At 44.4% G+C, this 25,429-nt stretch overlaps 1 long non-coding RNA gene across 1 annotated transcript in view; it reads left to right on the top strand.

The window, feature by feature from the left end:
• Window positions 1-398: 398 nt before the first annotated feature.
• Window positions 399-25,429, top strand: part of LOC140428538 (uncharacterized) — a 127,599-nt gene continuing 102,568 nt past the window's right edge. The window contains exons 1-2 of the long non-coding RNA XR_011948810.1: window positions 399-549; window positions 10,563-10,664. This is a non-coding gene — a long non-coding RNA (uncharacterized lncRNA). The remainder of the gene's footprint in view (window positions 550-10,562; window positions 10,665-25,429) is intronic.

The following is a 25,429-nucleotide window of genomic DNA, read 5'->3' as shown; positions in this document are numbered from 1 at the left end:
CCACTGGCATCAGTGAGCTGTCATCAATGCCAAGAAATCTGTTTACCATCACAGTGTAAATAAAAATGATAACAAGTGCATGTGACTGGCTGCTCCTGGCAGAGGATCCCTGGAAGGTAACACTATATTTATAATTGTTTTGTTGTAAGTAAAAAGCCACGACACACATTCTCTATCAATCAGCCTTTGAGAGTGCAAAATATTGTTCAACAGTCTTAACTATTCCTTCCAGGCTGAATAACCACATCAAGTATGAAAACACAAGCAGCCAGTAATTCAAGCTGTTTGGATGGAAAATAATTGTACAAATAGTCCATTAGGGCAAAACACCTCCAGAGGGGCAGGTCTAGGTTCTAAATGTGCTAGTTGCAGTTTGAACTTTGGAGTGTGAGGGCAGATGATCTGTGCTAACATATCCACCAGCAACATCCAGTCTTTAGACGAGGTAAAAGTTTTTAAAGCTCCTAAACAAGTCAGCTTTTTTCACAATGGCATCTGAAGGATGAAGAAGCGCCAAGTTCCTCTTCAGACACCACAACAGCAAACTATGTAAGTATGATTCTGAGGAGGAACATGTTGTTCCTGACAAAATGCATGAGATTCATCGGGTGATAGATACATTGGCAAATCTCCTAACAGTCAGGAGAACTGAGCAACTGAAGAACATTTTCCTCCCCTTTCCTATTTTTTCCACACCCTTTTTACATCAGTTTCAGTATGGCCATGCAGCATTCTAAACTTTTAGAGCTGCCACATCGCTCCCCACCCCCATACCCACCCCCAGAATTATTTGGCTTGATGGTGCTGTTGACTGACACTCAGTCTCCCACGACTTATTCACATCAGAATGTAGGCAAGAATCCTTACCAAAAAAATGGGAACAGTCAAAGGCGCTGAGATTGATAAACCTCGACTAGAACGGTTAAAGTGTGCATTAGTACTTAAAATATTTAGAGCTACTGAGAATGCACATGCTTATTTAAAATGTGTTAGCATTGTAGCACAGCAGAATAAAGTTTCAGTAAGGTGACAAGTTCAAATTTCTGGCATGACTGATGATATCATTGAGGCCTCCCTTGAGGTGAATTTGTCACTCTTGTGCATGTCACCTTTGGGATGACCATGAAATTGGGTCATAAAATACCGAGAATGGCACTAAGGCAAGCTTACATGTTGTACGGCTTCCTCCAAAGTAACTGAGTAGTTGAATACATTGGCAGACCATTCCAGTACTGTTTGGATTATATATGTCTCACTGATTAGACCGTCTGGTACTTGCCACAGACATCACCAGCATTACTGGGATAGGTCAGTACATCACACTGAATCTCCATTGAGGGGCCATCTGATAATTCGCTCAGCTAACCCCAATGCAGCTGATCATGAACACAGGGTCTGTTTGCTCCAACAAGGTGTGAAATTAACAGTGTCTGTGTTAATGTCCGTGGGAAAGATAACACTGCCTATTTCAAGGAGGATCTTGGCATTGATGAGGTGGGGGATCTGACAGAGAAATGCATCTGAAAGGAGAAATGGTGAAATAAAACATAAAAACGACACATCTCATGATTGATGTTAAAGCCAAATTTAATGTCTAATAGCCAGATTTAGTCAACCCGTCTTCACTAAAGTACAATTTACTATAATGGAATATTTTATTGAAAAATAGACAGTGAGAGATCAAAACTAATCCACAGTAAAATATAGCAATTTATACAATTCGTGTCTTTCTTTAAAAATTCCAAATCATGATATGAATGTAATGCATTTTAATTGAAATTTTTGAGCCACTATAAAGATTGTGGAATTGAATTTGCTGGGATGGTCAGTATACCAGCCAAATTCACATATAAAATGAAGCCAATGTTACATTATTAACTAATAAATGAAGTAAGTCGTATTTCCTTCTTAGCACCAGAGTTTAAAGTCTGAAGATCTAGCTTTGAAAGCTGGCTATATAAAGACAAATTAAGTCAACAGAGTAAGTAACCCAATAGTGTAGAGACTGATGAATTGAATTTCTCTATCACTAAACAAATACCTGCAGTGTGTTTTCGGTTTAGCGTAACGTCTTCAGAAATATTGTAAAACGAATAATTAGATTATTATAAACGACAGCCATTTCTTATGTTCTGTTCATGTTAACTCATATGTAGAATCACTAAAATTAGCTATTGAGAAAATAGCTTTCGTAATTACTCTACGAATGCTGAAGGACATTGCTAATAAAGTGTATTTAAAAAAATCTTTGGTAGAGGATGTTTGCTATCCACCCAACTTCAGTTCATATTTCTGTAATATTATCCCCTCTTCAGACATGTCTAAATTTGAGACTGCTGTTTTGTGACATTAATAGACAATAGAACGGGCAATAGATTAAGTAGCTTAATCAAACTTTTTTGTTGGGGTTCTTGTATGTGCTCTGCGCCATGTGCGCCTGCTTCATGTTCCCGTCTGCGTCCGTGAGGATATCTCAACATTTGTTAAACTCCCTTTTGTTAAACTCCACGCACCGTACGACACGGAGTAAAAGAAAAACGACTCAAGTTTCGATTTGAGTGTGATCCTCGTTCAGAAAGATTGAGCAAGCAGCAAAAAAAATTCGCCCTTGTAGCAAATGACAAGCAATTGCGTACGGGCATTACTGTCCACAGAAACGATGCCCGCCAATCCTCTGTGCCAACCACTTCCTAAAACTAGCCCAATGGGGTAGAGGCGAATAGGTCGCGTTTACTTCAGTTTTGTTGAATTTCGGAGAGGCAGGAGGTTTTGGGGGGGTCCGCGTTTGGTGGCACACATGCCCCAGGAATTTCACACCATGTCCACTTTTGGTCCTGAGCAACGTTGGGCGGTGCCAGTTGCGACAATATCCAGAAGCTCAATAAAACCAGAATGTATTTAATGTGAACCTCTTAAAGAATCTGATTGGGAATATTCAGGATGGGAATATTCAGGAGGAGAGCAATGATGGAAATTGACACGCCGCCTAAATAATCCACTCACCAAAGTTTCTTAAATGAATTTTAAAAATGTATTTCGTACAGGTTAAAATCACCAGGCGTGTTTCAAATATTATGTGCACTTTTAATCGATGGTGCTTTCCTTAATTGGTCCCCGCTTTTATCGCGGGCCAAAATTAAAATAATTGGAATATTTTATTTAATCGGAAATAGAAAGGGCCCCAGAACTTTGTTTCAAAACAGAATTACCTGCGCAACATTTCCCTCACCCACATCTCAGCTTTACCCCCACCCCCCTCAACCCTTAAGCAAGGAAGGGAAAACATGGACAGGATTAAAACCACACCCGCCCCCATACCACACAGGGCGGGGGGGGGGGGGCAGTGCCTTTAACATCAGCACCTCAATAATAAAACCACAAACATTCGATTCAAACTCATCACCTGAACTATGTTCCCTGTGAAACTCTGATGGAAAGACCGCTGCTCGATTCTGGAGGAGGGAGGGGGGGAGGGGGGGGGGCAATACTTCTCACAAATTTTTTTCGTTCGAAAGGGAACGTTTAATTCTTATTAACATTCAATTGTATGAATTATTAAACGAATCTTTTTTGTAACGACCTCAGTTCGATATTTAACATGTTTGACTGAAGCGTGAATATTGAGCCTCTCGGTTCCTCTGTACAGAGAGTGAGGAAGGGGTGGGAGCGGGGGATGGGGGAGGGGAGTATGGACAGCACAGTCCCAGTTACTTCTCCACAACATGCTGAGGGCCAATGTTCCCTGCTCCTCTCGATCAATCGTATCCGCGCACAGCAACAGAGAAAAAAAATCATACGCTAATTCTTAACGCTTCCAAATCCGACCTGGTCACTTCACCCCCTCCTTCAGTGCCGCGAATAATTTCAATCTGAGCGGGTAACTCGCCCAATCGCTGGTTCGATCAGAGAGATCCGGCAAGTCTTAGTTAACTCTTTAATTTAAACAGAATAACTACTCCGAATTAAATGCGAACGGCAGATCTTTGATCTGAAATGTCTGGGGGGTTTTCTGAGCAAACGGTCTTCGCGTTTTCTCATTGCCAGGGATCTGGGTTTGGGATTTCTCCCTCTCCAATTCAGTCCATCTCCTGATGTGACTCTGTCCTGGGCACTCTCCGGCCGTCTCTCACTGGGGCTCTCTCTCCAGGGTGACCTGCGCTGTGTGAACAAGGGCAAGAGGAGCGCCAGCAGCCGATTCTCCAGAATGAAGCACTTGGATGCAGCCTGGGACCTGACTGGATTTGGAAGCGGTCAACGACAACACAGAAAAAACCTTCGAAAATGCTCAAACAATAATTTTTAAAAATGGTTGTGTGGGCAGACATCAAGATGCGTGCATTGAAATTGCACGTTCCGCGTGTAAAATGTCTAGCGTTGTATGTAGCTGTGTAATAGTTTGCTATTAGAGGGGCATAAACAACTGTTAAAAGTTTAAAACTTGGAAATTTGCCTCGGCGCCACTTGTCCGCATTCCTAAATCCGAAAGATAGAGGCTGAAATCGCTGTATTAACACAGTTTTAATGTGGACAGTCCGAGGGTTGCAACCATAATCCAGGTGTACGAAATGTTTTAATATTCGCCGCGTGTTGACGAAATGCTTTAACCATATCCAACAACAATTGAAAAATCTGCCAATCCAGGTGCCGCGAATTGTTACAAATGCCGGGAATGTTTTCGAAACGTGTGTGTGTGTGTGAAATAGATGTGTTGTAATCATATTTAAACCAATGTGTGGGGGGACATGTCTGCAGGTCATGCGATTTTCTATTTCTGCACATGGAACATTTCAAATATATTTAAGTGTACTGAAAAGTTTACATTTTACAGAGCCTTCATTCCAATGCAGTGTTTCACAGTCCAGGATACTACCAGTGTTCACTCAACCAGATTTAAACAGGGAACGGTGTTTATACTTTCCGCAAGGTGCTCTAATTTTGCTCCTGAAATTTGTCCGACGGAACCCTCACCTTATTCGGGAATTTCACGTATTTGTGTGTGTGTGTGTGTGGGGGGGGGGGAGTCAATATTTTCTACATTGTAATCAGCTTCCAAGTTTTACTAAAAGAAAAAAAGAAACACACACCGCGTTTCTATCTTGATTTGCTTGCTTCGGGAGAAATTGATGTCGTTTGGGATTTTCTCAATCAGTCTATGATTTCATTAACATTGAAACGCGACTTTTCCCATCGTTCTTTCTAGAAAGTATTCCGTCTTCGAGCCATGGGACAACGTAGCTTCGCTTCTTGGGCTATTTCTTCTCCCCCCCCCCCCCGCCCCCCCGATTGCGAAGCTCGACTCCAATACGAACAGAATTTAGGGCTCCGTTTTAAGTATTAAATTTGTGTTGACAAACACTTTGGCACACACACATATATAACATTATAAAACATTATAAATCAGTAGCAGGTTGGAGCTTGGCGCTATAATCTACCCTGAGCAACATTATTAGTCTCAGAAGATAAGACTTCCATTGTCTGCATGGGAAGCCTTTCTTTCCGAAGAGGGAGGGGGGGGGGGGCTGAGGTTCAACCCGGCTTGTGTTAAATCTACGACACCTACAGGACAAATGTAGGGGCAACAGTTTGGGAGTATTTTGCTTCGCCTGGAGGTCAGTTTCCGCACTGAAATGAACACAATCGGTGCCCTTTTCACCTATTTTGTTAAACACGCTCAAATCATGGCTTTTGATGCGACGGGGAACGGTTCCTAAATAAATCCTGGCAGTGTTAATGGGCTTATTGTTTGGCTATGTTCTAATGTGAAAACTATCTACAGGGGCGGGGGAATAAAATGAACGATTCCGAAACGTTTATTTAAATCAGTGTTTGTTATTCAGATGGGGACCCGGTGTTCCGCTACAAAATTAAACTGAAATCAAACACATCTGTATATGTACATGTGTGCGTGTTTGGAATGTATGTGATGGACAGACAACCTCTCTTGACACACATGGGAAGGAAAACGTGTGTATTTGTGATTGAGAAAAAATATACCGTTTTGATAGGTGGGAAACCCCCCAATGTCTTATTTGGATGTGTAGGAAATCAATTAATTAATTCACTTGAGAAACTTGAGCAGAGATAATTGAGCGTCTCATTGAGCATATGAAAAAATAAGCGTACCTAATGCGGAAAAATAGACCCATGTACTACTATTATAATAGAGCGTTGCTGGAGAAGGCATTATCGAAGTTCTTGAAATGAAATGAAAATCGCTTATTGTCACAAGGAGGCTTCAAATGAAGTTACTGTGAAAAGCCCCTAGTCGCCACATTCTGGCGCCTGTTCAGGGAGGCTGGTAGGGGAATTCAACCGTGCTGCTGGCCTGACTTGGTCTGCTTTAAAAGCCAGCTATTTAGCCCAGTGTGCTAAACCAGCCCCTATACTTCATCTTGCACTCACAAATTATAGCGGCAGTTGTATTGGGGTGGCACAGTGGTTAGCACTGATGCCTCACAGCATCAGGGACCCGGGTTCAATTCCAGCCTTGGGTAACTGTGTGGAGTTTGCACCTTCTCCCCATGTCTGCCTGGGTTTCCTCCTGGTGCTCTGGTTTCCTCCAACAGTCCAAAGATGTGCAGGTTAGGTGGGGTTATGGGGAGTAGGATGCTTTCAGAGGATCGGTGCAGACTCAATGGTCCAAATGGCCTCCTTCTGCACTGTAGGGATTCTATGATTTTCTGTCAGTTATCAGTCAATTGGTGCATTTGCTTCTACCAATCAGAGCCCCCTTGCCAAACAAGCAGCACTCTCTTCTTGTGCAGTATTAATTGTTGTTGCCTTTTCAATTTGTTATTCATGCAAATTGTCCTGATGAGTGCAAGATAAAAAGCTTCAAGAACATGTCTCTTTTTTCAGCAATACTCAAGTCCTGTACTACCAAATTACTATTTATTATAATTTTACTATTGCTCATGAGTGGTTGAGGTGAAGAGTAAAAATGCATGTAAGGGAAAACTAGATAAACACATGAGGGGAAAAAGGAATAGAAGGATATTTTAGAAAGGTTAGACAAAGAGGGGTGGGAGGAGGCGCATGTGGCGCAGAAACACCAGCACAGATGGTTCGGCCAAACGGCCTGTTTCTGTGTTGTGAGTACTTTCTATTTTAACTACTTGATATATTTAGTTGACAAAGTCGAAGAACATTTAGAGCTTTTTTGGGTGAGTAAAATACAGTTTTGGGCACTTTTTGGGACACAGGTTTTAATTAAAATGTACATGTCATTTGATTTTGAGGAATCCATTTGAGAAATATGTGGTTCCTTTGAATTCAGAACTATTGGAAATTCATTATTATGCATTTTAACTAAATATACAAAATCTAAAACATAGCAGATGCATTAAACATCAAGACAAGTGAATTAAGAGTACATTTATATTACACATCTGCATTGATGCAGAACAGTTTCAGGCACATTATAATGTGAACGAGGCAATATAACTTGGGATACAAACAAAAAATACTGGAAATGGGTATCTATGGGTAGACAAATAGAGTAAACATTATAGGTAGATGACTTTTTATGAGAACTGGAAAGAGCTATAGATGTGAGTTTTTAAACCATGTACAGAGACAGAGTAAAGGCGATGAGATTTTCTCTTTTTATTTCTGTCTTCCAGCACCCTGCTTCAACGTGTGTGTTGTAACAAGAATTGTGAGATACCTCTAGTACGTTGCCTCCCAGTAACTCTGAGTTTTAATTGATCGACTCATCAATCAGCGCAAAGCTGACTTGAAAGTGCGCCAAGTGTCAACGCCCATTTTTCCAGTGTCCGGTATCCTTCCAATTTCATTAGAATATGCCTGACATTAAATGGACGTAAATAAGCAGAAATCTTATTTGGTGCCTAAGGAATGTGCTGAACTCACACCCTGGGCAGGATTCTCCGTTTCTGAGACTAAGTGTTGACGCCAACAGAGAATCTATGGACTTATACGACAGAATAACCGGCGGTGCACCTAGACCGATTCCGCTACTGCTGAGGGGCTAGCACCAGTGCCATGTGGAACACAAAAATTCCAATGCAAAACGGTGTGGGATTCGCCGGATCCGCGATCGACGCCCGGGAGGCTGACAAGCTGCAACCGCACATACACATTACACTCCCCACACACACTAATCCCAGCTAAAAAGATGGCACTGGTTGTGCTGGAGCGTGCCCTTACAGGTCAGCTGGGGCCAGGGGGCACCCTGGGGGGGGGGGGGGGGAACCTATATGACCTGTGGCACCAGGTTCAAAGTGGGCTGTTAGGACGTGCGCAGCTGCATGGCTGCCTTTCCGGCTGTAGCAATGGTGTTCCGTGTCCATCCACCCCGACCCCACAGCCCACCTCCTGGCCACCCCCCACTATACCCTCCCGGCCCTGGCAGAAGCTCCCCGGCCAGCGGCACAACTGTCAGCAAACTATGGCAATGTTGGACAGCTTCCGTACCCCCTCTCTCTCCCTCAGCAGCCACCACGCTGGTTTCACAATTTTTAAAAGCACAAGTGAACAACGTCATCGGGAACTTGACCCATCAGAGGCAGAGAATCGCGGAGGCCCTGGAGAATACCGGGTCGGACCCGCTAATGATGTACAAACGATGCCTACTGTATGTGCAGAGTGAAATGCATTTATGCCATTTTCGAGGTGACAGAGAATCGCATTTGACATCAAATCGGCGCCTGCCGCAATTTTGACATCAAAAGCTATTCTCCGCCAAATCGCATTTCCCGATTTCGGCATCGGCTGACGGAGAATCCCGCCCCATGTATTTATGTTTCAAATCATTTAACCATCATTTATGTGCAACAGACACAGGCATGTTAAGGGACCTGTAATCTGGGAGACCTCTCAAATGTTTTACGTAATTTACATGTGTGCCATACTACTGCATTAAAAGAAATTTGAAAATACAGAATGCATTTCAATGAATACCATTTCTCTATAAAAAGCATCAGAAACCAGAATAAAACATAAAAATAAAGGCTTCCTTTCCCATTGCTGCTGGGCTCAAATGGATGCGACCCTCAAACAATTGGAGGAAAACTGTATTTCAGATTTGAGGGCACTTTTGCAGACTGGCTTGTAAGGCAGAACAAGGCCAACAGCGAGAGTTCAATTCCCGTACCGGCCTCCTCGAACAGGCGCCGGAATGTGGCGACTAGGGGCTTTTCACAGTAACTTTGTTGAAGCCTACTTGTGATAATAAGCTATTATTATTATAACTTTTGTTATTCACACAATCTTGTTGTGCACAGATTGGGTATCGCATCTGTGTATGATTCATTGGCTGTGAAGCACTTTGCGGTCTCCTGAGGTTGTGAAAGACACTAGATAAATTAAAGTTCTTCCTTACCCGCCAGTTTGCCCTCCATTGTGCTTCACTCCTATCACAGAAAGTGATGAAAAATCCGATACATAAGCTGCTGTTGAAGACGTTAGTGGCAATGTTGCTAATGATTTGTCCAATTACCCCATCAGCCCATCTTGATAAGTTTAAACATTGACTTGGCTTCTCATACAACTTTCTTATCAAATTGAAATAATACAGGAACCCCCAAAAGTTGCATGATGGAGAATTTCATTGAACTGAATCTTTCAATAGAAATATGGTGAAGGTCACCCAAGGAATAAAAAGTCTGAGGATCAGAAGCAAAAGATTTATTTGATGGGGAATTAATTTTGAATGACAAAATGCATATTCGCATGTAAAGTAAAACCAGATGGATTGGAATAGCTGCAATATCATGCCTTTCTGTTGCTCTGTTTTAGTTAGCTGAAGCTTCAAAAAGCATACTGGTACATAACTGAGCCTATTTCCTTCACGGTGCCCATCTCAATTTCCAATCCAACTCATTGGACTCATGGCATTCTAGTGTTGAGTAGAAACAGTCATTTATAAACAAGCCAAAGGGATCTCGTACAAGGGCAATTTTAAGTTTGAAATGGGGCAATCACATTCTGAAATATATCTGTAATCATAATTCTGAAATGCTTGACTAGTGATTGTGAAAAACTAACAGAAGAAGAAACCAATTCATTCTTTTTAACGAGTTCCTGCCAGTTTGATGAAAAAAGCACGTGGAGCAAATCAAAACAATATCAAAGCACCATGTCAAATGAAAATCAGTGGAAATTTTTAATTTGATTATACTTACAGGGGAAGTTTTGGAAGCTCACTGGAATACTCACTATAGTGAAAGAAAATTGAATCGTGTGGAGTTTTTACATTTTTAACATTTTCCAAATTCTCTCCCAATCATTCTGTGTCATATTTCAAATGTTTAGTTTTCTGTCGAATGCCTAAAATATTAAACAGGAAAATGGAGGGAAAATGGGAATTAAGAACTTTTTGTAACAAACATATAGGATACTTAAATGTCTATGTTTAATTGTTGTCAGGCTTTGTATATTGCTGAAACTTTTGTCTGCAGCAAGCTCAACAGCGAGAAAAGCATATTATGCACTGCCCTATCTTAACCAGTTGGAATATAGAGGCCAGTAGGCAGTATACTCGGAATTCTTCTTGAGGAAGTACCTACTTGATACCTGACAGTTTGTTTGTGCTCTTGCAGAGATGCAGCATCATTCCAGGTTTGGGAGAACCCCATTGTTTGCAGCCTGCTACACACTGCTGGTGGAAGTCCACCAGCCCAAGGAGTGTCAGATTGACTCCGGTGAGTGAATTGGTCTGATGATGTGCAATGATTTCTGGGGCAACATGAGAGCTCCCTTTGTTAAAATGTAAGTGACAAAGGAGTCCTCCAAATAGCTTTTATGCAGTTTAGATGGTAGGACACGAAAACTAGTGCCCATTTACACTGTTAAAACTATCTCCCTGTTTCGATTTACAGGCATCTTTGTGAATGTATAATTTCATATCAAGGTAAGAATGAAGGTTTAACAATGTAAATATGGAGAGCCAGTACGTGGACATCATGCTCCTGCCATCTCAACTAAAGAAGCAGTAAATGGAGAAGTATTATTAGGTGATCTCAACAGGTGTAGCATGGTGAGCAAAACATTAAAAATTCCAAGACACACACACCCTGAAAAAAGTTAAATATCGCAGTGGTCAGAAATTGCCGATTAAATCACAATTCCCCAAAAAATATTCCCAAGAATCTGCCAAGGGCAGTACGGTAGCACAAGTGGATAGCATTGTGCTTCACAGCGCCAGGGTCCCAGGTTCGATTCCCCGCTGGGCCACTGTGCGGGGTCTGCACGTTCTCCCCGTGTCTGTGTGGGTTTCCTCCAGATGCTCCGGTTTCCTCCCACAGTCCAAAGACGTGCAGGTTAGGTGGATTGGCCATGATAAATTGCCCTTAGTGTCCAAAAAAGGTTAGGAGGGATTATTGGGTTACGGGGATAGGGTGGAAGTGAGGCTGAAGTGGGTCGGTGCAGACACGAGGGGCCGAATGGCCTCCATCTGCATCGTATGGTCTATGTTCTAAGATGGGGCCTGACCACGTGGCAGCCAAGCTTGCTCTGATCAAAGAGAAAAAAATGAATTAAAAATTAATTGTGATTGAGTAGGCAGCTTTAAAAACCCTGCCAAAGTCAGGTTTCACCGCTTCCAAGATACAAGAACATTGTGCTAAACTAGGATTAAATACAATGGCCGGTGCACTTTCCAGAGCCACAGTGAACCTGATATAGGAGCTTGAAGCATACTCCCATTTGAGAAGGAGACACCTGTTAGTGACCGCAAATAAACTCCAAGAGATTTGCCAGGAACTGCCTACATCTGCAGTTACTGCCAACAAGGCTGGCCACAACAGAGACCAAGCAGTGCTACCATGAAAGTTTGGTTCGAACAACAAGGATACTTTACTGTCATTGACAATCTTATGGTCTATAATGAGGCGCTGATCATCCCAGTTTCCCTACAGCCAGAGATCCTCCAAAAAATACACCAGGACCATCTGGGCATCACCAACTGCAGGGTACATGCCCAATCCACCATCTAGTGGCCAGGCAGTGCCAGGGCAATTGAGGACATGATAGTGAACTGTCAGGTGTGTCAGTTCCTTGCCCACACACAATTCCCCACCAGGCCAAGGGAAAGGCTGGGCATCATTTGTCTTCAACAGCAAATCATTCCTTATTGTGGTGGATTACTTTTCCAGATGCGTTGAGTTGAAGCAACTGTACACAACACGCACATATTCAGTAGTTAAAGGACTGAGAGAGATGTTTGTGAGCCATGGCATCACAGGCAAGATTGCGTTGATAACAGCCAATGCTTCATGAAGGGGAAATCACACCCGACAAATTATTTAGAATTCTTTGAGGTGGTAACACGCAATATAGATAGAGGAGAACCAATATATGCAATATACTTGGATTTCCAAAAAGCGTTTGATAAGGTACCACACAATAGGCTACCTGACAAGATAAGAGCCCATGGTGTTGAGGGTAGTATAATAGCATGGATAGAGCGACTGATAGAAGGCAGAGAGTTGGAATGAGATGAGCATTTTCCGGATAGCAACCTGTAACTAGTGGACTGCCACAGGGATTACTGCTGGGGCCACAATTAATTACAATATTTATTAATGACTTGGACGAGGGAAGTGAATGTACTATTGCCAAGTTTGCAGATGACTCAAAAATAGGTGGGAAGACAAGTGGTGAGGATGGCACAAGAAGTCTACAGAGGGACATAGACATGTTACGTGAGTGAGCAAAAACCTGGCAATTAGAACATAATGTAGGACATATGAAGTTTTGCACTTTGGTAGGAAGAATAATTCTGAATATTATTTAGATGCAAAAACACTGCAGAAAACTGCAACACAGAGGGACTTGGCGGCCCTTGTGCATAACTCACCAAAAGTTAGCATGCAAGTTCAACAGGTAATAGGGAAGGCGAATGGAATGTTTGCCTTCATTTCAAAGGGAATAAAGTATGAAAACATGAAAGTCTTGCTAAAACTATGCAAGGCTATAGTTAAGACCACATCTGGGACACTGGGACCAATTTTGGTCCCCTTATCTAAAGAAAGGTATACTGGCATTGGAGGTAGTCCACAGCATCATAGAATCATAGAATTTACAGTACAGAAGGAGGCCATTCGGCCCATCGGGTCTGCACCAGCCCTCACAAAGAGCACCCTACTGAAGCCCACGTATCTACCCTATCCCCGTAACCCAGTAACTCCCACTTAACATTTTTCAGACATTAAGGGCAATTTAGCATGGCCAATCCACCTAAGCCACACATCTTTGGACTGTGGGAGGAAACCGGAGCATCACGCAGACACGGGGAGAACGTGCAGACTCCACACAGACAGTGACCCAGCCGGGAATCGAACCTGGGACCCTGGAGCTGCGAAGCACCTGTGCTAACCACTGTGCTACCGTGCTGCCCAGAGAAGGCTCACTAGGTTGATCCTGGGTATTGAGGGATTTTCTTATGAGGAGCGGTTGAGTAGGTTGGGACTGCACACATTGAAGTTTAGAAGCGACATTATTGAGACATATTGGATTCTCGGGGACTTGACAGGATAGATGCCGAGAGAATGTCTAGGACTAAGGAGCATAATCCTAGAATAACGAGTCACCCACTTAAGACAGAGATGAGGAGGAATTTCTTCTCTCAGAGGGTAGTGAATCTGTCGAATTCTTTACTGCAAAGGAGTGCAGAGGCTGGGTCGTTAAGTATGCTCAAGGTTGAGATAGACAGATTTTTAATCAATAAGAGAATCAAGGGTCATGGAATAAGGAGGAAACATGGATTTGAGGATTACATTGGACCAGTCATGATCTCAATGAATGGCGGAGCAGATTCCATCGGCCGAGTGACCTGCTTTTACTCCTACGTCTAACGGCCTTATGGTCTAATTCGCAAACGAGTACTTTGCCCAATTGGCCATCACATCTGGCTTCCACCACCGTACCAACTCCCCAAGATACCCACTATCATATATAGATACCCACTATCATATAAAGAGGACGGTAGAGGAGTCCGCAGTACAAAGGCTATTTGGTTTCCAAACAGCACTGTTTACCTAAAGGTTCATCCCATTACAATGCCACCTGGAGCCCTTGCCAGGTGGGATGGAAATGCCCAGAGCCAGTCTCCCCCCAGCCCCTGTTTTCTGATGTGTGCCTGTGGGTTCTGCCGGAGGCAGCCAATGTCCGATGTGACATCTGGGTGCCATGATATGGAAAGAAGAGGCCACCACACTGAACAAAGGAGGCCTGGACAGAGGCGGCCGGTCAGCAGACATGAAGTCATGCAAAGGACCTAGATCTAGTGCAGTAAAAAGGTTCAATGGCCTTCTGTACTCTGCCAGGATGGGTAATGAATCCAGATGGAACCGTGGGTTGATGTCAGTGTGGGTGGCAGCAATCGCTAGTGCTGACGGATGCGAAATGATGGTGATAATTGGCACATATTCCTGTACCTTGATTAGATCGGATGGCTGGAATCTACGTACGGGTGAGGTGCGACAATATGATGGGCACCTGAACCTGCATCTTTGGGGGTGAGGCAGGTGCATTCTGGCCCTGGGTCGGGTCACGCGTGCCTCAAGTTAACCGTTCATACAATGTTTTCCCACCCTTTCAGACTCACCAATCAGAGCCTGATTTCGCTCTGCACTTCCCGCTGATAGGCTCATGTTGAGCCTCTCAGCAAATGCAGAGTATTCAGGCTCTGATTGGATGCCCAGTGCTCAGGAGCCCCGCTCATTGTTTAGGGTCCTGTGCCTAAGCCTGGTATTTCCCATTGTAAATATGCCTCTGCCGAGAACCCTCCCTTGACCTCCGGGGATGACCTGCAACTGGGAGCACCTGTGTTTCATATCCCTCCTTTGCACAAAGCACCTGCACAGATTCAGGCCCATCAATGGGCATGTGCGTTTTGAAGCAGGAGGTAGTGCACAGTCATGAAGGCACATTATACTCACCTGAGCAGCAGGCGGTGGCAGAGTCCCCCAGGGCGTCGGCTGTCAGAGGATTGCAGGAGACCAGGATGTTACTGAGTCCGAGGCAGATGGTGTCGTCCATCAGGAGGCAGATGCTGGATGTCCATCCGAATGCGTGTGAAAATCTGGCACAGATCCCTGAGGGTCTGTGGGTCATGGGCTAAGTGTTGGAGGAGTCCACGTGGAGCGTGAGCACTGCGTTAGCCCAGAGCTGTGAATGCATAGCTTCCCCATAGAGGGAATGCCAACTCCATTCTAGAGGCAGCTCCAGGAACTCAATCAGGGGTTGCATTGAGACATACAAACCCATATACTGGCAGGGAACGTAACAGATCACTGCCAGTGTGAGGGATGAATGAGGTATCTAGCTACCCGTCCACATCTATGGTGAGCAGGGAGGCTCAATCCAATCTCATGTTGGCAGACAACCTGTAGCTCCAATGCTCTAATGAGGGCTCCTCTCCGGGTGCTCCTGATGGTGGCAGCAGTTTCTCTGCCAGTGACCATGGCATCTGAGGAGACCGCAATGACGGAGGAGTGTCCAGACATAGTGCTGGAACCTTGACACCTGGGGGGTGACGCAGAATGTCGGCATGATAGCAGCTTCCTGGATACCTGGTAAATCTGCAGTATCTGACACTTGTGGTTATACACAATCTGCATGTTCAGGCCCCCCCCCCCCCCCCGGGTGCCTGGCTGGGAACAAGCATACAGTCAATGAGCGGCAAAACCTCTGTCTCACTGCCTGGTCTAGCCTGTCCTGAAGTGAATGAAGCTACTGACCCTTTGGAACAGTGCATCTGTGACCAACTTGTTGCAACTGCGAGAATCCAGAGAGTTCCCACTGACCCCGGAGACATCAAAGTTCAGGGCTCGGTCAGCTTCAGAGTGTTCACCTACCCAGTTGGAGGCTATTTTGGGGCTGATCATGTCTCAGATAGAGGTGGCAGTGTCCCTGGAGAGGCGGAGCCTTCTTTGCCATGCAATCTCTGACGGCACGGTAGCACAGTGGTTAGCACTGTTGCTTCACAGTGCCAGGATCACGGGTTCCATTCACTGTGCGGAGTCTGCACGTCCTGACCGTGTCTGCGTGGGTTTCCCAGCTGCCCCGGTGACCTCCCACAGTCCAAGGATGTGCAGTATAGGTGGATTGGTCATGCTAAATTGACCTTTAGTGTCCAAAAGTTAGGTCGGGTTGCTGGGTTACGGGGATAGGGTAGAAATGTGGGCTTAGGTAGGGTGCTCTTTCAGGGGCCGGTGTAGACCCAATGGGCCGAATGGCCTCCTTCTGCACTGTAAATTCTATGCCCAGTAAGCATGACCACTGCATATACACTCTACCAGCTGGGCAATGGCGCCTTCTCCAGACTGTTGCAATTCCTGCTGGCCATTCACCCCTACTGGCAATTTACCACTCAGTCCCGAGGACAAACTCTGGGACAGTGCGACAGCCAACTGCCCTCCTCTCCCTTCTGGTCCCTCCTCTTCTTCTGAAGAGGTCCCTCGAGCTGAGTGTACACTCTCCATATTTGTCCAGATTTTTGCACACATTTCTGTAGTGAAGGGGACTTTCTTCAGAAAACCTTTGCAAATGTTTGGCGATCCGGGAATTATCTAAAACACACAGAAAATGCCAGAAATGATCTGTAAGCCAACTACAAGCAACTCACAGCAAGGCCCCTTATTCTTCGCTTTACGGACATCTTCTGGGCCTTTTGTCCTGCCTCAAATGTAAAATGAATGAAAAATGTGAAGGCCGCTTGGCTGATTGGCCCATGAGCCGAGTGTAAAAGTGCATGAACCACTCAAAATCGCTGTCCCTAAGATGTTAATGGGCCCTTTAACTGTCGGTGGGCTCGCTTCTGACTTCTGGGTGCACCTGCCAAACGATATATCCTCCCGGTGTTGTGGTGCCCCATTGTCTACCGCATGCCCACACAAATATTCTGGCCAATATTGCACAAATCCAAACCGATTAACAACAAAATACACTGCAGAAACCCATAATAAACTAACCAGATCCAATGCACGGTACCCTTTGCATGTGTATCCTGGTAGACAGATTTTCACAGTAACTTCATTGCAATGTAAGCCTACTTAGATTCTTCTTATTATTATTCTTTAACAAACATTTTCCAACCACAATTGTTTTGCCACTCAGATGCATTAGCAATTGGCATGTGCTGAGTTAATTCTTTTACACACAATAATTCAACTTGTTCTGCGTGGGTTCATTCGGAGAAGTTGGCAAGGCTTCTGAAAACCCATACCAGATTCAAGATCTCGGTATTATTTTGTAACTGTGTTCTTAATAACTTGAACTGCTTGTTTTCAACAACATTATCCTTTGAATGGCCACAAGAACAATGTTGTAAGAACATGCACTCTCTGGGCAATGAGTTAATAGTCTATCCGCTGTGTCATTTATAGGCATGTTGCAAACAATAGAAAATTCTCACCTACCTAGTATTAATTCTTAGCTTTTTTTGTTTATTGTATCATTAGTAAGCTGCGGTTATGCCACAGAGGTAAAGCTGGAACTACTATTGGCAATATTGACCAACGAATACATGACGTGTTTGTGTGGCACTCCTGAATCAACTACTTTAATGTAACCAGATTAGTGCTTCTGTTAAAATCACAGGGAAAGGCTTGTTATTTGAACACTTGTGTTTAGCCACCTTTGTGAGCAATGATCATTTCTCACCTATATTGTCAGATCAATATTTGGCGAGTGTTCCCCTGTGAAGTGGGTATAAAATATGCGTCTCGGATACATCGCTGTACATTGTACTGAGGAGAATTTGGATCCCTGCATCGTGCTCCACCCCTCTGGCAACTGCTTATTTTAATGTTAAGAGAGCACAGGCAAGAACATCTATGTGCTCCTAACATAAAGGCTCCAAGTAAAGCTTCCAAGAGGTTCAGTGGATCAACTAAGCACCTTTTAACATCAGTTTAGCAACAGCTTACAAATGTACCACTTCCAGTGTGAATACATAGCAGTTTGTCATTACTTTCTGGAGGTAGCATCACATCTTTCACTTTGGTGTACTAGAGAGTCAAGTTATCAACCTGAATCCCAAGTCCAATCATTACTTTCACCTTGATACACATCGGAAACCACTTTTTGTCCACTCAAAAGTGAGAGTATAACTTGCAAATCAGTTCTCTGCTTAATTTACTTTGAAATTATATGCAGCTACCTGTTTAATTATTTATATTAATTTTGAGTGTACATATCTTTGCAAACATTTAATGCTTTGTCCATAATGCTCACTTGTAAATGACTATGAGTTTGGCAAGTATGCCCTCTTGTGGACTAAGCTAGGCTTTGCAGCCTGGTCTGCAGCGGATCAGTGAGTATTTTGTAAACTATCGCAGCATTCAATTTATATTTTGCATGAAATTATCATGCATTCCATTGCATGTTCTGTCCTGGATCAGTGAGGGTATTCAGTGAGCAATGCTGTGCTACCTGCAGTGGCTCAGTTTGAATTCATTGTGTGCTGTGCTACAGGTCAGTGTGGTGTTTGTGCAGTTTGCTGTTTCGTAAATCAGAGTGAGCTATGCAGTGTGCTGTTTACAATAGCAGTGTGGCCTTATTTTTCTCTCAGGGCTTCATTTAACACAGATGTTCCCTGGGTTTGACCCACTGCACCAACATTTTGAGTGAGTGTTTCTTTTTCACCACATGAGTATCTGAGACTTTCTTCATTCATCTCTCCTTAGGGAAAGATTAGAAGAGAGAGGAAACCTCCCTTACCAAGGGACAGCCTAAATAAACCCACAGTCTTGTGGGTCAGCATATTAGGCCTCATGAAACACATAAATCAGGCATGTACCAAAAAGCCAAGCTCTCATGCAATTCAGAGAGCCAGCATTTCAGCTTTCGTGCCAATCATAGTATGACTATCCCTGATCTGCTGAAGTTTATTGATGTAAATAACACAAAAATATTATTTCAGAATTCCAACATCGTGTCATAATATTATTCCTGAGCCCTCACTTCAAACTGGTGAGGCTGTAGATCCGAGTTAATTAGACTGAGCATGGAGTTGCTGGAAAAATAAACCAAATTACTTGGAAATCACAGACTACTGATTTGTGGTATCTATGTAGTTGAGGAAGTTGTGGCAATAAATGTTTTCTGCTACATCTAATAATTGTGATTGCTTAAATCGCCAACTTAATCGAACGCAACAGCAACCTTCATACAATATTGAATAAACACCAGAAAAAATTCATCGGTCAAAATATGTCTGCAAAACCGAGGAAAAATAAACAGAAACTGCTCAAAATTCCAAACCTGAGCAATATTTGAATGATCTTCATTCATTTAAATTATGAAGTCAGGTAGAGGAATTATTTTTAAGACATGCTGAGGATTATTGCCTCAAACGACTGACTGTAAATGTTTAACCTAGAGTTATGTTCTTGAGTTCTGATTTGAAAAGTTATATTCAACTAGTCACTGATGTTGGTTCTTGATAGAAAGATTTACTGATGACTTCAGTGCTCAGGTTTATTTACCCTGAGGGTTCACATGCTTCTATGAAACCCAAGTCTTGATAAAGCTTTAAAGCCATTAGAACCAATGTACACATCTACTAGCAGTACGGTGGCACAGTGGTTAGCACTGCTGCTTCACAGCGTCAGGGACCCAAGTTCAATTCCGGCCTCGGGTGATTGTCTGTGTGGAGTTTGCACTTTCTCCCCGTGTCTGCGTGGGTTTCCTCTGGGTGTTCTGTTTTCCTCCCACAGTCCAAAAATGTGCTGGTTAGGTGGGGTTACAGGGATAGGGTGGGGTAGTGGACCTAGGAAGGGTGCTCTTTCAGAGGATGGGTGAAAACTCGATGGGCCGAATGGTTTCCTTCTACACTGTCGGGATTCTATCATTGTAGCACTAAACTATCAGAGTAACAGACCAAAGCATCTTATCATTGCCACTGGAGTGCCAGGGAACGGTTTGCCTGCCATAATCCATAGGCTGATATGGAACCAGCTGCAGAGGCCACTGCCAGGGATTATATTGTGCCCCAGTATATTACTAGCAGCTTTTTCCCTGGGTAATTCAAGGGATGTTTGCAGTTTTCTTTTGTTTGAACTGTGCAACAAAAATAAATAGTTTATTCACCAGGGATGAACAGCTTAGGTTACATGGAGATGCAGGAGAAGCCAGGATTATTCCTCTTAGAGCAGAGAGGATAAGGCAGAGATTTAATAGAGGTGTTCAAAATTATGAGGGGGTTTTGATAAAGGAAGTAATGAAGAAATTGTTTACACCGGCAGGCAGGAAAGACATTTAAGATAGTTGCCAAAAGAACCTGAGGGAAGATTAGAAGAATTTATATATCCAGCTATAGCATGATAGCATAGTGGTTAGCACTATGGCTTCACAGCTCCAGTGTCCCAGGTTCGATTCCTAGCTTGGGTCACTGTCTGTGCGGAGCCTGCATGTTCTCCCCATGTCTGTGTGGGTTTCCTCCGGGTGCTCCGGTTTCTCCTGAAAGTTGTGCTATTAGGTAATTTGGACATTCTGAATTCTCCCTCTGTGTACCCGAACAGACGCCGGAATGTGGCGACTAAGGGCTTTTCGCAGTAACTTCATTGCAGTGTTAATGTAAGCCTACTCGCGACAAAAAAGATTATTATTATACTGCAGAGTTATGGCAATCTGGAATGCATTGCCGGAGAGGGCAATGGAACAGAACCAATAGTAAATTTCAAATATGAATTGCATAAATACTAAGAAAGAAAAGAAAATGCAGGGCTATGGTGAAAGAGTGGGTCTAATGGATAGCTTTCAGAGAGGCAGCATAAATACAATGGGCCAAATGGCCTCCTTTTGTGCTCCATGGTGAGTACGATACCAGACCCACGGAAATGTCACACAAAAAGAAACTTCTCGGATGATCAATGCAGGGTGTAGATTAGACAATTATATTCTAAGGTTTCACCTGATTTGTCTTTTGGGGCACGGGACCACAACAGATGCACCATAGAAAGCATTCTTTCTGGTTGTATCACAGCTTGGTATGGTTGCTGCTCTGCCCAAGACTGGAGGAAACTACAAAATGTTGTGAATGTAGCCCATTCCATCACGCAAACCAGCCTCCCATCCGTTGACTCCGTCTATAATTCCCGCTGCCTCGGAAAGGCAGCCAGCATAATTAAGGACCCCGGACATACTCTCTTCCACCTTCTTCCGTCAGGAAAAAGATACATAAGTTTGAGGTCACGTACCAACCGACTCAGGAACAGCTTCTTCCCTACTGCCATCAGACTTTCGAATGGACCTACCTTGTTTTAAGTTGATCTTTTCTCTACATCCCAGTTTTAACCATAACATTACATTCTGTGGTCTCTCCTTCCTTCCCTATGTACGGTATGCGTTGTCTATATAGCATGCAAGAAACAACACTTTTCACTGTATACTAATACATGTGACAATAATAAATCAAATCAAATCAAATCACTCACTAAGCTGTCCTGAAGGGACAGAAAAGGTTGGGATAAAATATAATATGGAGTGCTTATGGGATCAGTAGGTTGACTGGCCTTTCCTCATTTAATTTGGCATAGTGCATTTGACATGACAAATAAAAAGGTTAGTTGGAGTTACTGGGTTACTCCAGGGATAGGGTGGGGGCATGGGCTTAAGTAGGGTGATCTTTAAAGGGCCGGTGCAGACTCGATGGGCTGAATGGCCTCCTTCTGCACTATAAATTCTGTAACTACTAAGCTGCTTCACGGGTCATTATCAAGCAACATTTGCCACCAAGTCACACAAGGAGTTATTATTAGCAGTGATAAAAATCAAAGCAGTAGGTTTTTAGCGAGTGTCAAGGTGAGAGAGGCAGAGAAATGTAGGCAGCGAAATCCAGAACTGAGGGAATTGACACGGTGGCCAACGTTGGAGTGATTCAAATAGGAGGTGCTCAAGTGGCCGGAATTGAAGAGTGCAGAGGTCACACAGACTTTATAACACAGAAACAGGCTATCAATCCAAGTTGGCATCTGTGTTCCACTCGAGCTATCTCCCATCTTTCTCTTCTGCAGAGCAAGAGGAGGTTACCGAGTAGGGAGGGGCGTTGAAAGTGTGACAGGACCTCAACCAAGGTGGATAAATTGCAGCAGAGAATATTCGAGAATAATGGGGACGAGGCAACACCAAAACAAAGAAAGTTAGACTGTTTTGTATTCTTAAATGTGCCTTTGGAAAAACAACTTTCATTTATCACAATATAGTTGTCGCAAGTGGTGAATATTTTTGGGATAGGTAAGAGAATTACAGGAGAGCCAAGCCAGCCAAAGAAAATAAAATGAAAAAGGATCCTTAAATCAACTCAAGACACTTTCTATTCTTCACGGCTGAATATCAGAAACTTGAGTCGGTTTTATATATTTTTTATAAAATAACACAGTGGAACTCAGATTTCATTTATTTTATTTCATAAAAATACATATTTGGAGGATATATTCGGCAAGTCCTTTATAATATGAAGTTGCAGTGTTGTCACAGAGGCCTTTCATGTCCCTCGCCTCCCTCTCCCTCTCCCATCCCCCTCCCCCATGAGGAGACCACCCATAAGAAATCATTGAAAAATATGCAGCCAACTGCTTTGAACAGATGTTCCAATTAAACATAATCTGAAACTAATGGAGGTGCCATCTGTCAAGCAGGACATGATGCATTTAAAAATGTAGTGGTGGGCCGTGTCTGATCCTACTCTAAGCCGTTCCACCACACTACACTGATGTTCAGCAGCTTGTAGGCAGAACCTACAGGACAATAAAAAATGCTCAGTTATCGCAAGTGGGATGTGTGCGTGCACAGGTCTGGGCCTGATGCACCACAATGTGGGATCCCTGGAAATTTTCTCAAATGTGGAGGTCATCGAAATTTCAAGTCGAGCCCCACACAGGAATTGAGTTAATGCTGAACACCAACCTCCGGCATTCTGTAAAATGTTTATTTACAAAGCATTTTTGAGCTGAATGCTGCTCTTATTTCAAATTGCCGGGAGGAATGTGGTGAAATTATGAGAGGATTTTAAAACATTTTACATCTATCGCTGCCACACATACCAGATAAATGGCAGGCTGGACGAATTATGAAGAATAGGTGCAGATCCCTTGATCATTTATTGATTTAGACAGATTGCACACAACATATTTGATAAAAGGAAAATTGAGAATAAGAAAAATCCAGGATAAGATAAGCATCTGAAGCAAAACAGTTAAAATTTCAGCTACAGCCCTTCACCAGAATTCAGGGCTCTGACGAAAGCTTACACCCAAAGCAATAATTGATCTTTCTCTCATGCTGTTCTACCAGCTGTGATTTTTCATCATATTTTCATTTTACTTCTCTTTCTTGTGGACCGTGTTCACAAGCCCATCAAAGTGTCCGTTTGGATAGTATGCACAGGTCGGTAATGTATCCGCAAGATGAGCGGCACAGTGGTTAGCACTGCTGCCTCACAGCGGCAGGGACCCGGGTTCGATTCCGACCTTGAGTGACTGTGTGGAGTTTGCACATTCTCCTCGTGTCTCCGTGGGTTTCCTCCGGGTGCTCCGGCTTCCTTCCACAGTCCAAAGGTGTGCAGGTTTGGGGGATTGGCCGTGCTTAATTGCCCCTTAGTGCCCAAAGGCTAGGACAGGGGTTACAGGGATGGGGTGGGGGACTGGGCCTGGGTGGAGTGCTCTTTGCAGTGTCAGTGCAGACTCGATGGGCTGAATGGCCTCCTCCTGTACTGTCGGGATTCTATGATTCTATGAGGCTAGCAGCTGAACTGGGTATGATTCTCTTCCATAGCCACTGTCCAACAACTCGACAGCATTCCCTATTTACAGTCACATACAAAGAGGTAAAGAAGGTGGCCAGGACTGAAGGAACTGTAATCCTGTCATAACTCAGTGCCTTCAGGAAATTTACATAATAGCATTAGCACGAGCACTACTAAATGCAATGAAATCCCTGTCTGTTAGCATGGACAATATGTTTTGGAGGAATTTCTATGAATGAACTTTTTCCTGTCTTGGTTCTGATGATCGATTTCCCAAGCGGAGCAGGTTCTGCCTGGATACCATACTTATTCTGAAAGTGAAGCCCTGATTATGTGAAGTGATGACTGAAACATCTCAAACCTTGCCATAAATGAAGCAAGTGTAAAACTTTCAGAAAATAATCTTATGTGAAATTATATCAGTTGATTCCTGATATTTTGGGGGGTCTGAGAAATGAATGCTGCCTCCAGGCAACACAACAACTTGCATTTATAATGTCTTTAATGTAGTAAGATGTCCTCGGGCACGTCACTGGAGGCATGTAAAGCAAGAATCTGGGGTGGGATTCTCCACAATTGGCGCGATGTCCACCGACCGGCGCCAAAAACAGCGCAAATCAGTCCGGCATCGCGCCGCCCCAAAGGTGCGGAATACTCCGCATCTTGAGGGGCCGAGCTCTCACCTTGAGGGGCTAGGCCCATGCCGGACTGATTTCCGCCCCGCCAGCTGGTGGGAAAGGCCTTTGGCGCCCCGCCAGCTGGCGCGGAAATGACTTTGCCGTGCGACGCATGCGCGGGAGCGTCAGCGGCCGCTCACGGCATCCCCGCGCATGCGCAGTGGAGGGGGTCTCTTGGGCCTCCGCCATAGTGGAGACCATGGTGAAGGCGGAAGGAAAAGAGTGCCCCCACGGCACAGGCTCGCCCGCGGATCGTTGGGCCCCAATCGCGGGCCAGGCCACCGTTGGGGCACCCCCCGGGGACAGATCGCCCCGCGCCCCCCCCCCCAGGACCCCGGAGCCCGCCCGCGCCGCCTTGTCCCGCCTTGATTCTCGCCGGCGGGACAGGCATTCCAGCACCGGGACTTCGGCCCATCGCGGGCCGGAGAATCGCCGGGGGGGGGGGGGCCCACCAACCGGCGCGGCGCGATTCCCACCCCCGCCGAATATCCGGTGCCGGCGAATTCGGCAACCGGCAGGGGCGGGATTCACGCCAACCCCCGGCGATTCTCCAACCCGGCGGGGGGGGGGGGGGGGGGGGGGGGGGGGCGGAGAATCCCGCCCCTGATGCTGAACACATTAGGAGATATTAGGCCAACTGACATAATAGCCAAAAAGCTTGGTCAAAGAGGTAGGTTTTCAAGGAGGGCTTTGCAACAAGGTGAAGCTGAGAGATGGAGAGGTTTAGGGAGGGAATTCCAGGGCTTAGAGCTTTAGCAGCCGAAGGCAAGACCACCATTGGCGGAGCAATAACAATTGTAGTTGATCAAGGGACAGAATTAGAGGAGTGTAAATATTTTGGGGAGTGCTGTGGGTGCAATTACTGGGTTAGGGAGGGGAAAGTTCATTGAAGGACTTGAAAACAAGGATCAGAATTTACAATCAAGAGAAATGCAAGTCATAGAGCACAGGATTGATGGGAGAATGGAACTTAGTGCAAATGAGAACATGGGCGGCAGAGTTTTGGATGGACTCAAAGTTGATGGAGGCTAGAATGTAA

The sequence above is a fragment of the Scyliorhinus torazame genome, chromosome 8 (genome assembly GCF_047496885.1).
Source record: "Scyliorhinus torazame isolate Kashiwa2021f chromosome 8, sScyTor2.1, whole genome shotgun sequence".
Lineage (NCBI taxonomy): Eukaryota > Metazoa > Chordata > Chondrichthyes > Carcharhiniformes > Scyliorhinidae > Scyliorhinus > Scyliorhinus torazame.
The sequence above is the reverse complement of the archived record's forward strand: the minus strand, read 5'-3'. Positions and strand labels throughout refer to the sequence as shown.